General features: G+C 37.8%; 10 non-coding genes across 10 annotated transcripts; 4 read left to right on the forward strand and 6 right to left on the reverse strand.

Annotated features, from left to right (window-relative positions):
• Positions 1-539: 539 nt before the first annotated feature.
• On the reverse strand, positions 540-613 carry TRNAT-AGU (transfer RNA threonine (anticodon AGU)). The gene has a single exon. It is a non-coding gene; the product is annotated as a tRNA-Thr (tRNA).
• Positions 614-1,169: 556 nt separating this feature from the next.
• TRNAS-GCU (transfer RNA serine (anticodon GCU)) lies at positions 1,170-1,251 on the forward strand. The gene has a single exon. It is a non-coding gene; the product is annotated as a tRNA-Ser (tRNA).
• A 1,690-nt stretch (positions 1,252-2,941) lies between these two features.
• TRNAS-GCU (transfer RNA serine (anticodon GCU)) lies at positions 2,942-3,023 on the forward strand. Its single transcript has one exon. It is a non-coding gene; the product is annotated as a tRNA-Ser (tRNA).
• Positions 3,024-4,083: 1,060 nt separating this feature from the next.
• TRNAT-AGU (transfer RNA threonine (anticodon AGU)) lies at positions 4,084-4,157 on the reverse strand. The gene has a single exon. It is a non-coding gene; the product is annotated as a tRNA-Thr (tRNA).
• A 1,698-nt stretch (positions 4,158-5,855) lies between these two features.
• On the reverse strand, positions 5,856-5,929 carry TRNAT-AGU (transfer RNA threonine (anticodon AGU)). Its single transcript has one exon. It is a non-coding gene; the product is annotated as a tRNA-Thr (tRNA).
• A 1,698-nt stretch (positions 5,930-7,627) lies between these two features.
• On the reverse strand, positions 7,628-7,701 carry TRNAT-AGU (transfer RNA threonine (anticodon AGU)). Its single transcript has one exon. It is a non-coding gene; the product is annotated as a tRNA-Thr (tRNA).
• A 556-nt stretch (positions 7,702-8,257) lies between these two features.
• Positions 8,258-8,339, forward strand: TRNAS-GCU (transfer RNA serine (anticodon GCU)). The gene has a single exon. It is a non-coding gene; the product is annotated as a tRNA-Ser (tRNA).
• A 1,060-nt stretch (positions 8,340-9,399) lies between these two features.
• Positions 9,400-9,473, reverse strand: TRNAT-AGU (transfer RNA threonine (anticodon AGU)). Its single transcript has one exon. It is a non-coding gene; the product is annotated as a tRNA-Thr (tRNA).
• A 556-nt stretch (positions 9,474-10,029) lies between these two features.
• Positions 10,030-10,111, forward strand: TRNAS-GCU (transfer RNA serine (anticodon GCU)). Its single transcript has one exon. It is a non-coding gene; the product is annotated as a tRNA-Ser (tRNA).
• Positions 10,112-11,171: 1,060 nt separating this feature from the next.
• TRNAT-AGU (transfer RNA threonine (anticodon AGU)) lies at positions 11,172-11,245 on the reverse strand. Its single transcript has one exon. It is a non-coding gene; the product is annotated as a tRNA-Thr (tRNA).
• Between the last annotated feature and the right edge of the window lie 970 nt (positions 11,246-12,215).

Consider the following 12,215-nt stretch of genomic DNA (forward strand, 5'->3'; position numbering starts at 1 on the left):
TACTAAATAGGCTCTTTGACCAACTAAGACAAAGGACAAACAGGTGTGATACATTAGAAAGCCTGCTTAGAGAGTTAAACAGCCCTAAACTGAGATAAAGAAGGAAGAGGACTGCTGGCATTCAAATTCAAGATTTTCTGTTTACTAAACAGGCTCTTTGACCAACTAAGACAAAGGACAAACAGGTGTGATACATTAGAAAGCCTGCTTAGAGAGTTAAGAAGCCCCAAACTGACATAAAGAAAGAACAGCACTGCTGGCATTCAAATTCAAGATTTTCTGTTTGCTAAACAGGCTCTTTGACCAACTAAGCCAAAGGACATAAAGGTGAGATACATTGGATAAACGGATTAGAGATGCATAGAAAGGAGGCATTTCAAAACTAAATCAACTGGTTTTACATTGTCATGCTTGAAACCATCTTTCTTCCTTTATATCGCTTAGATAGAAGAGATTTTTAATCTCACAATTGCACTATCAGTCGCAAGTGAAACACCTATTTTTAAGATAGGAAGCTTCTTTGTGAGGATATGAAAACAAGGCACTGCTGAGATTCGAACTCAGGATCTCCTGTTTACTAGACAGGCGCTTTAACCAACTAAGCCACAGCACCAGAAGATGGAATGCATTTGAAATCCAAGGAAGATTGAAGCACCAATCGAACATTCAACTGGTTAGCGCAGCAAAACAATATTGAGCTTGAGTTCCATTCCACGTAGAGCAGAAACATGGAATAAGATTTCAATCTCAGTCATAACACTTAAGAAGCCAAGTAAATTTTGAAGAGCATTCATTTAAAAAACTGACAAATTTACAGAAGCTGTATCGAGGACAAAGGCTTTGAAGTTTTGCAATTGAATGAGCCATCTTTTAGCACAGCTGAAATTTGGGACTTGTTTTGCTTCCAAGTTATGACACAGAATAGACAGATTGAAGAAATGCCATGGCAAAACCAAAAGGAGGAAAAATTATGACTAATTGATATTAAAAACCTCAGCACTGGTTCATTTCTGATAGAGTTTTCCCCAAGCTAACTTCAAACAACAGGCACTGTAGTTGACGAGATAAGGCAACTCTGACAAAAGCCAACATACAATCTTCAGTGAAAAAACACTGACTGGTAAAAACCCTCTCAACATCTTCCCACCTAAACGCACGGGCACTATGTAGACGAGGTGGCCGAGTGGTTAAGGTGATGGACTGCTAATCCATTGTGCTCTGCATGCATGGGTTCGAATCCCATCCTCGTCGGATTAATCTGCTTCTTCTTTCATGTTGAATGGTTTGGTTTTCATTTTTAACCCAAGCGGTGGACACTTCAAGCATGAAAGTTTACAATACTCCTGTGCTGCTATCAAACTTTGCAGAGTCAGATCTGTAAATCCACTCGTTTTAATTTGTAAAGCTTGATGCCATCCTATATTCTGTAAAGAAAATTATATCCTCTAATTCCTTTTAAAGTGTTTCAACAGCAGAGATTTTTTTTTCTCAATTGCACTATATTAGGGCTGTGGGAAATTAATATTTGATGACAAACAAGAGTAAAAGTCCTCTTTTTGGGGTAAAAACCCACAAAATGAGATGAAGAATAGAAAGTACTGCTGACATTCAAAATCAAGATTTTCCTTTTACTAAATAGGCTCTTTGACCAACTAAGCCAAAGGACAAACAGGTGCGAAACATTAAAAACGCCTGCTTAGAGAGTTAAACAGCCCTAAACTGAGATAAAGAAGGAAAAGGACTGCTGGCATTCAAATTCAAGATTTTCCATTTACTAAATAGGCTCTTTGACCAACTAAGACAAAGGACAAACAGGTGTGATACATTAGAAAGCCTGCTTAGAGAGTTAAACAGCCCTAAACTGAGATAAAGAAGGAAGAGGACTGCTGGCATTCAAATTCAAGATTTTCTGTTTACTAAACAGGCTCTTTGACCAACTAAGACAAAGGACAAACAGGTGTGATACATTAGAAAGCCTGCTTAGAGAGTTAAGAAGCCCCAAACTGACATAAAGAAAGAACAGCACTGCTGGCATTCAAATTCAAGATTTTCTGTTTGCTAAACAGGCTCTTTGACCAACTAAGCCAAAGGACATAAAGGTGAGATACATTGGATAAACGGATTAGAGATGCATAGAAAGGAGGCATTTCAAAACTAAATCAACTGGTTTTACATTGTCATGCTTGAAACCATCTTTCTTCCTTTATATCGCTTAGATAGAAGAGATTTTTAATCTCACAATTGCACTATCAGTCTCAAGTGAAACACCTATTTTTAAGATAGGAAGCTTCTTTGTGCGGAGATGAAAACAAGGCACTGCTGTGATTCAAACTCAGGATCTCCTGTTTATTAGACAGGCGCTTTAACCAACTAAGCCACAGCACCAGAAGATGGCATGCATTCGAAATCCAAGGAAGATTGAAGCACCAATCGAACATTCAACTGGTTAGCGCAGCAAAACGATATTGAGCTTGAGTTCCATTCCACGTAGAGCAGAAACATGGAATAAGATTTCAATCTCAGTCATAACACTTAAGAAGCCAAGTAAATTTTGAAGAGCATTCATTTAAAAAACTGACAAATTTACAGAAGCTGTATCGAGGACAAAGGCTTTGAAGTTTTGCAATTGAATGAGCCATCTTTTAGCACAGCTGAAATTTGGGACTTGTTTTGCTTCCAAGTTATGACACAGAATAGACAGATTGAAGAAATGCCATGGCAAAACCAAAAGGAGGAAAAATTATGACTAATTGATATTAAAAACCTCAGCACTGGTTCATTTCTGATAGAGTTTTCCCCAAGCTAACTTCAAACAACAGGCACTGTAGTTGACGAGATAAGGCAACTCTGACAAAAGCCAACATTCAATCTTCAGTGAAAAAACACTGACTGGTAAAAACCCTCTCAACATCTTCCCACCTAAACGCACGGGAACTATGTAGACGAGGTGGCCGAGTGGTTAAGGTGATGGACTGCTAATCCATTGTGCTCTGCATGCATGGGTTCGAATCCCATCCTCGTCGGATTAATCTGCTTCTTCTTTCATGTTGAATGGTTTGGTTTTCATTTTTAACCCAAGCGGTGTACACTTCAAGCATGAAAGTTTACAATACTCCTGTGCTGCTATCAAACTTTGCAGAGTCAGATCTGTAAATCCACTCGTTTTAATTTGTAAAGCTTGATGCCATCCTATATTCTGTAAAGAAAATTATATCCTCTAATTCCTTTTAAAGTGTTTCAACAGCAGAGAATTTTTTTTCTCAATTGCACTATATTAGGGCTGTGGGAAATTAATATTTGATGACAAACAAGAGTAAAAGTCCTCTTTTTGGGGTAAAAACCCACAAAATGAGATGAAGAATAGAAAGTACTGCTGACATTCAAAATCAAGATTTTCCTTTTACTAAATAGGCTCTTTGACCAACTAAGCCAAAGGACAAACAGGTGCGAAACATTAAAAACGCCTGCTTAGAGAGTTAAACAGCCCTAAACTGAGATAAAGAAGGAAAAGGACTGCTGGCATTCAAATTCAAGATTTTCCATTTACTAAATAGGCTCTTTGACCAACTAAGACAAAGGACAAACAGGTGTGATACATTAGAAAGCCTGCTTAGAGAGTTAAACAGCCCTAAACTGAGATAAAGAAGGAAGAGGACTGCTGGCATTCAAATTCAAGATTTTCTGTTTAATAAACAGGCTCTTTGACCAACTAAGACAAAGGACAAACAGGTGTGATACATTAGAAAGCCTGCTTAGAGAGTTAAGAAGCCCCAAACTGACATAAAGAAAGAATAGCACTGCTGGCATTCAAATTCAAGATTTTCTGTTTACTAAACAGGCTCTTTGACCAACTAAGCCAAAGGACATAAAGGTGAGATACATTGGATAAACGGATTAGAGATGCATAGAAAGGAGGCATTTCAAAACTAAATCAACTGGTTTTACATTGTCATGCTTGAAGCCATCTTTCTTCCTTTATATCTCTTAGATAGAAGAGATTTTTAATCTCACAATTGCACTATCAGTGGCAAGTGAAACACCTATTTTTAAGATAGGAAGCTTCTTTGTGAGGAGATGAAAACAAGGCACTGCTGAGATTCGAACTCAGGATCTCCTGTTTACTAGACAGGCGCTTTAACCAACTAAGCCACAGCACCAGAAGATGGCATGCACTTGAAATCAAAGGAAGATTGAAGCACCAATCAAACATTCAACTGGTTAGCGCAGCAAAATAATATTGAGCTTGAGTTCCATTCCACGTAGAGCAGAAACATGGAATAACATTTCAATCTCAGTCATAACACTTAAGAAGCCAAGTAAATTTTGAAGAGGATTCATTTAAAAGACTGACAAATTTACAGAAGCTGTATCGAGGACAAAGGCTTTGAAGTTTTGCAATTGAATGAGCCATCTTTTAGCACAGCTGAAATTTGGGACTTGTTTTGCTTCCAGGTTATGACACAGAATAGACAGATTGAAGAAATGCCATGGCAAAACCAAAAGGAGGAAAAATTATGACTAATTGATATTAAAAACCTCAGCACTGGTTCATTTCTGATAGAGTTTTCCTCAAGCTAACTTCAAACAACAGGCACTGTAGTTGACGAGATAAGGCAACTCTGACAAAAGCCAACATACAATCTTCAGTGAAAAAACACTGACTGGTAAAAACCCTCTCAACATCTTCCCACCTAAACGCACAGGTGCTATGGAGAAGAAGTGGCCGAGTGGTTAAGGCGATGGAACGCTAATCCTTTGTGCTCTGCATGCATGGGTTCGAATCCCATCCTCGTCGGATTAATCTGCTTCTTCTTTCATGTTGAATGGTTTGGTTTTCATTTTTAACCCAAGCGGTGGACACTTCAAGCATGAAAGTTTACAATACTCCTGTGCTGCTATCAAACTTTGCAGAGTCAGATCTGTAAATCCACTCGTTTTAATTTGTAAAGCTTGATGCCATCCTATATTCTGTAAAGAAAATTATATCCTCTAATTCCTTTTAAAGTGTTTCAACAGCAGAGAATTTTTTTTCTCAATTGCACTATATTAGGGCTGTGGGAAATTAATATTTGATGACAAACAAGAGTAAAAGTCCTCTTTTTGGGGTAAAAACCCACAAAATGAGATGAAGAATAGAAAGTACTGCTGACATTCAAAATCAAGATTTTCCTTTTACTAAATAGGCTCTTTGACCAACTAAGCCAAAGGACAAACAGGTGCGAAACATTAAAAACGCCTGCTTAGAGAGTTAAACAGCCCTAAACTGAGATAAAGAAGGAAAAGGACTGCTGGCATTCAAATTCAAGATTTTCCATTTACTAAATAGGCTCTTTGACCAACTAAGACAAAGGACAAACAGGTGTGATACATTAGAAAGCCTGCTTAGAGAGTTAAACAGCCCTAAACTGAGATAAAGAAGGAAGAGGACTGCTGGCATTCAAATTCAAGATTTTCTGTTTACTAAACAGGCTCTTTGACCAACTAAGACAAAGGACAAACAGGTGTGATACATTAGAAAGCCTGCTTAGAGAGTTAAGAAGCCCCAAACTGACATAAAGAAAGAACAGCACTGCTGGCATTCAAATTCAAGATTTTCTGTTTGCTAAACAGGCTCTTTGACCAACTAAGACAAAGGACATAAAGGTGAAATACATTGGATAAACGGATTAGAGATGCATAGAAAGGAGGCATTTCAAAACTGAATCAACTGGTTTTACATTGTCATGCTTGAAACCATCTTTCTTCCTTTATATCGCTTAGATAGAAGAGATTTTTAATCTCACAATTGCACTATCAGTCGCAAGTGAAACACCTATTTTTAAGATAGGAAGCTTCTTTGTGAGGATATGAAAACAAGGCACTGCTGAGATTCGAACTCAGGATCTCCTGTTTACTAGACAGGCGCTTTAACCAACTAAGCCACAGCACCAGAAGATGGAATGCATTTGAAATCCAAGGAAAATTGAAGCACCAATCGAACATTCAACTGGTTAGCGCAGCAAAACAATATTGAGCTTGAGTTCCATTCCACGTAGAGCAGAAACATGGAATAAGATTTCAATCTCAGTCATAACACTTAAGAAGCCAAGTAAATTTTGAAGAGCATTCATTTAAAAAACTGACAAATTTACAGAAGCTGTATCGAGGACAAAGGCTTTGAAGTTTTGCAATTGAATGAGCCATCTTTTAGCACAGCTGAAATTTGGGACTTGTTTTGCTTCCAAGTTATGACACAGAATAGACAGATTGAAGAAATGCCATGGCAAAACCAAAAGGAGGAAAAATTATGACTAATTGATATTAAAAACCTCAGCACTGGTTCATTTCTGATAGAGTTTTCCCCAAGCTAACTTCAAACAACAGGCACTGTAGTTGACGAGATAAGGCAACTCTGACAAAAGCCAACATACAATCTTCAGTGAAAAAACACTGACTGGTAAAAACCCTCTCAACATCTTCCCACCTAAACGCACGGGAACTATGTAGACGAGGTGGCCGAGTGGTTAAGGTGATGGACTGCTAATCCATTGTGCTCTGCATGCATGGTTTCGAATCCCATCCTCGTCGGATTAATCTGCTTCTTCTTTCATGTTGAATGGTTTGGTTTTCATTTTTAACCCAAGCGGTGTACACTTCAAGCATGAAAGTTTACAATACTCCTGTGCTGCTATCAAACTTTGCAGAGTCAGATCTGTAAATCCACTCGTTTTAATTTGTAAAGCTTGATGCCATCCTATATTCTGTAAAGAAAATTATATCCTCTAATTCCTTTTAAAGTGTTTCAACAGCAGAGAATTTTTTTTCTCAATTGCACTATATTAGGGCTGTGGGAAATTAATATTTGATGACAAACAAGAGTAAAAGTCCTCTTTTTGGGGTAAAAACCCACAAAATGAGATGAAGAATAGAAAGTACTGCTGACATTCAAAATCAAGATTTTCCTTTTACTAAATAGGCTCTTTGACCAACTAAGCCAAAGGACAAACAGGTGCGAAACATTAAAAACGCCTGCTTAGAGAGTTAAACAGCCCTAAACTGAGATAAAGAAGGAAAAGGACTGCTGGCATTCAAATTCAAGATTTTCCATTTACTAAATAGGCTCTTTGACCAACTAAGACAAAGGACAAACAGGTGTGATACATTAGAAAGCCTGCTTAGAGAGTTAAACAGCCCTAAACTGAGATAAAGAAGGAAGAGGACTGCTGGCATTCAAATTCAAGATTTTCTGTTTACTAAACAGGCTCTTTGACCAACTAAGACAAAGGACAAACAGGTGTGATACATTAGAAAGCCTGCTTAGAGAGTTAAGAAGCCCCAAACTGACATAAAGAAAGAATAGCACTGCTGGCATTCAAATTCAAGATTTTCTGTTTGCTAAACAGGCTCTTTGACCAACTAAGCCAAAGGACATAAAGGTGAGATACATTGGATAAACGGATTAGAGATGCATAGAAAGGAGGCATTTCAAAACTAAATCAACTGGTTTTACATTGTCATGCTTGAAGCCATCTTTCTTCCTTTATATCTCTTAGGTAGAAGAGATTTTTAATCTCACAATTGCACTATCAGTCGCAAGTGAAACACCTATTTTTAAGATAGGAAGCTTCTTTGTGAGGATATGAAAAAAAGGCACTGCTGAGATTCGAACTCAGGATCTCCTGTTTACTAGACAGGCGCTTTAACCAACTAAGCCACAGTACCAGAAGATGGCGTGCACTTGAAATCAAAGGAAGATTGAAGCACCAATCGAACATTCAACTGGTTAGCGCAGCAAAATAATATTGAGCTTGAGTTCCATTCCACGTAGAGCAGAAACATGGAATAAGATTTCAATCTCAGTCATAACACTTAAGAAGCCAAGTAAATTTTGAAGAGCATTCATTTAAAAGACTGACAAATTTACAGAAGCTGTATCGAGGACAAAGGCTTTGAAGTTTTGCAATTGAATGAGCCATCTTTTAGCACAGCTGAAATTTGGGACTTGTTTTGCTTCCAAGTTATGACACAGAATAGACAGATTGAAGAAATGCCATGGCAAAACCAAAAGGAGGAAAAATTATGACTAATTGATATTAAAAACCTCAGCACTGGTTCATTTCTGATAGAGTTTTCCCCAAGCTAACTTCAAACAACAGGCACTGTAGTTGACGAGATAAGGCAACTCTGACAAAAGCCAACATACAATCTTCAGTGAAAAAACACTGACTGGTAAAAACCCTCTCAACATCTTCCCACCTAAACGCACGGGAACTATGTAGACGAGGTGGCCGAGTGGTTAAGGTGATGGACTGCTAATCCATTGTGCTCTGCATGCATGGGTTCGAATCCCATCCTCGTCGGATTAATCTGCTTCTTCTTTCATGTTGAATGGTTTGGTTTTCATTTTTAACCCAAGCGGTGTACACTTCAAGCATGAAAGTTTACAATACTCCTGTGCTGCTATCAAACTTTGCAGAGTCAGATCTGTAAATCCACTCGTTTTAATTTGTAAAGCTTGATGCCATCCTATATTCTGTAAAGAAAATTATATCCTCTAATTCCTTTTAAAGTGTTTCAACAGCAGAGAATTTTTTTTCTCAATTGCACTATATTAGGGCTGTGGGAAATTAATATTTGATGACAAACAAGAGTAAAAGTCCTCTTTTTGGGGTAAAAACCCACAAAATGAGATGAAGAATAGAAAGTACTGCTGACATTCAAAATCAAGATTTTCCTTTTACTAAATAGGCTCTTTGACCAACTAAGCCAAAGGACAAACAGGTGCGAAACATTAAAAACGCCTGCTTAGAGAGTTAAACAGCCCTAAACTGAGATAAAGAAGGAAAAGGACTGCTGGCATTCAAATTCAAGATTTTCCATTTACTAAATAGGCTCTTTGACCAACTAAGACAAAGGACAAACAGGTGTGATACATTAGAAAGCCTGCTTAGAGAGTTAAACAGCCCTAAACTGAGATAAAGAAGGAAGAGGACTGCTGGCATTCAAATTCAAGATTTTCTGTTTACTAAACAGGCTCTTTGACCAACTAAGACAAAGGACAAACAGGTGTGATACATTAGAAAGCCTGCTTAGAGAGTTAAGAAGCCCCAAACTGACATAAAGAAAGAATAGCACTGCTGGCATTCAAATTCAAGATTTTCTGTTTGCTAAACAGGCTCTTTGACCAACTAAGCCAAAGGACATAAAGGTGAGATACATTGGATAAACGGATTAGAGATGCATAGAAAGGAGGCATTTCAAAACTAAATCAACTGGTTTTACATTGTCATGCTTGAAGCCATCTTTCTTCCTTTATATCTCTTAGGTAGAAGAGATTTTTAATCTCACAATTGCACTATCAGTCGCAAGTGAAACACCTATTTTTAAGATAGGAAGCTTCTTTGTGAGGATATGAAAACAAGGCACTGCTGAGATTCGAACTCAGGATCTCCTGTTTACTAGACAGGCGCTTTAACCAACTAAGCCACAGTACCAGAAGATGGCATGCACTTGAAATCAAAGGAAGATTGAAGCACCAATCGAACATTCAACTGGTTAGCGCAGCAAAATAATATTGAGCTTGAGTTCCATTCCACGTAGAGCAGAAACATGGAATAAGATTTCAATCTCAGTCATAACACTTAAGAAGCCAAGTAAATTTTGAAGAGCATTCATTTAAAAGACTGACAAATTTACAGAAGCTGTATCGAGGACAAAGGCTTTGAAGTTTTGCAATTGAATGAGCCATCTTTTAGCACAGCTGAAATTTGGGACTTGTTTTGCTTCCAAGTTATGACACAGAATAGACAGATTGAAGAAATGCCATGGCAAAACCAAAAGGAGGAAAAATTATGACTAATTGATATTAAAAACCTCAGCACTGGTTCATTTCTGATAGAGTTTTCCCCAAGCTAACTTCAAACAACAGGCACTGTAGTTGACGAGATAAGGCAACTCTGACAAAAGCCAACATACAATCTTCAGTGAAAAAACACTGACTGGTAAAAACCCTCTCAACATCTTCCCACCTAAACGCACGGGCACTATGTAGACGAGGTGGCCGAGTGGTTAAGGTGATGGACTGCTAATCCATTGTGCTCTGCATGCATGGGTTCGAATCCCATCCTCGTCGGATTAATCTGCTTCTTCTTTCATGTTGAATGGTTTGGTTTTCATTTTTAACCCAAGCGGTGGACACTTCAAGCATGAAAGTTTACAATACTCCTGTGCTGCTATCAAACTTTGCAGAGTCAGATCTGTAAATCCACTCGTTTTAATTTGTAAAGCTTGATGCCATCCTATATTCTGTAAAGAAAATTATATCCTCTAATTCCTTTTAAAGTGTTTCAACAGCAGAGATTTTTTTTTCTCAATTGCACTATATTAGGGCTGTGGGAAATTAATATTTGATGACAAACAAGAGTAAAAGTCCTCTTTTTGGGGTAAAAACCCACAAAATGAGATGAAGAATAGAAAGTACTGCTGACATTCAAAATCAAGATTTTCCTTTTACTAAATAGGCTCTTTGACCAACTAAGCCAAAGGACAAACAGGTGCGAAACATTAAAAACGCCTGCTTAGAGAGTTAAACAGCCCTAAACTGAGATAAAGAAGGAAAAGGACTGCTGGCATTCAAATTCAAGATTTTCCATTTACTAAATAGGCTCTTTGACCAACTAAGACAAAGGACAAACAGGTGTGATACATTAGAAAGCCTGCTTAGAGAGTTAAACAGCCCTAAACTGAGATAAAGAAGGAAGAGGACTGCTGGCATTCAAATTCAAGATTTTCTGTTTACTAAACAGGCTCTTTGACCAACTAAGACAAAGGACAAACAGGTGTGATACATTAGAAAGCCTGCTTAGAGAGTTAAGAAGCCCCAAACTGACATAAAGAAAGAATAGCACTGCTGGCATTCAAATTCAAGATTTTCTGTTTGCTAAACATGCTCTTTGACCAACTAAGCCAAAGGACATAAAGGTGAGATACATTGGATAAACGGATTAGAGATGCATAGAAAGGAGGCATTTCAAAACTAAATCAACTGGTTTTACATTGTCATGCTTGAAGACATCTTTCTTCCTTTATATCTCTTAGGTAGAAGAGATTTTTAATCTCACAATTGCACTATCAGTCGCAAGTGAAACACCTATTTTTAAGATAGGAAGCTTCTTTGTGAGGATATGAAAAAAAGGCACTGCTGAGATTCGAACTCAGGATCTCCTGTTTACTAGACAGGCGCTTTAACCAACTAAGCCACAGTACCAGAAGATGGCATGCACTTGAAATCAAAGGGAGATTGAAGCACCAATCGAACATTCAACTGGTTAGCGCAGCAAAATAATATTGAGCTTGAGTTCCATTCCACGTAGAGCAGAAACATGGAATAAGATTTCAATCTCAGTCATAACACTTAAGAAGCCAAGTAAATTTTGAAGAGCATTCATTTAAAAGACTGACAAATTTACAGAAGCTGTATCGAGGACAAAGGCTTTGAAGTTTTGCAATTGAATGAGCCATCTTTTAGCACAGCTGAAATTTGGGACTTGTTTTGCTTCCAAGTTATGACACAGAATAGACAGATTGAAGAAATGCCATGGCAAAACCAAAAGGAGGAAAAATTATGACTAATTGATATTAAAAACCTCAGCACTGGTTCATTTCTGATAGAGTTTTCCCCAAGCTAACTTCAAACAACAGGCACTGTAGTTGACGAGATAAGGCAACTCTGACAAAAGCCAACATACAATCTTCAGTGAAAAAACACTGACTGGTAAAAACCCTCTCAACATCTTCCCACCTAAACGCACAGGCACTATGTAGAAGAGGTGGCCGAGTGGTTAAGGTGATGGACTGCTAATCCATTGTGCTCTGCATGCATGGGTTCGAATCCCATCCTCGTCGGATTAATCTGCTTCTTCTTTCATGTTGAATGGTTTGGTTTTCATTTTTAACCCAAGCGGTGGACACTTCAAGCATGAAAGTTTACAATACTCCTGTGCTGCTATCAAACTTTGCAGAGTCAGATCTGTAAATCCACTCGTTTTAATTTGTAAAGCTTGATGCCATCCTATATTCTGTAAAGAAAATTATATCCTCTAATTCCTTTTAAAGTGTTTCAACAGCAGAGAATTTTTTTTCTCAATTGCACTATATTAGGGCTGTGGGAAATTAATATTTGATGACAAACAAGAGTAAAAGTCCTCTTTTTGGGGTAAAAACCCACAAAATGAGAT

The sequence above is a fragment of the Dendrobates tinctorius genome, unplaced genomic scaffold (assembly GCF_039654945.1).
Source record: "Dendrobates tinctorius isolate UK_male_01 unplaced genomic scaffold, ASM3965494v1 ptg000204l, whole genome shotgun sequence".
Taxonomy (NCBI): Eukaryota; Metazoa; Chordata; class Amphibia; order Anura; family Dendrobatidae; genus Dendrobates; species Dendrobates tinctorius.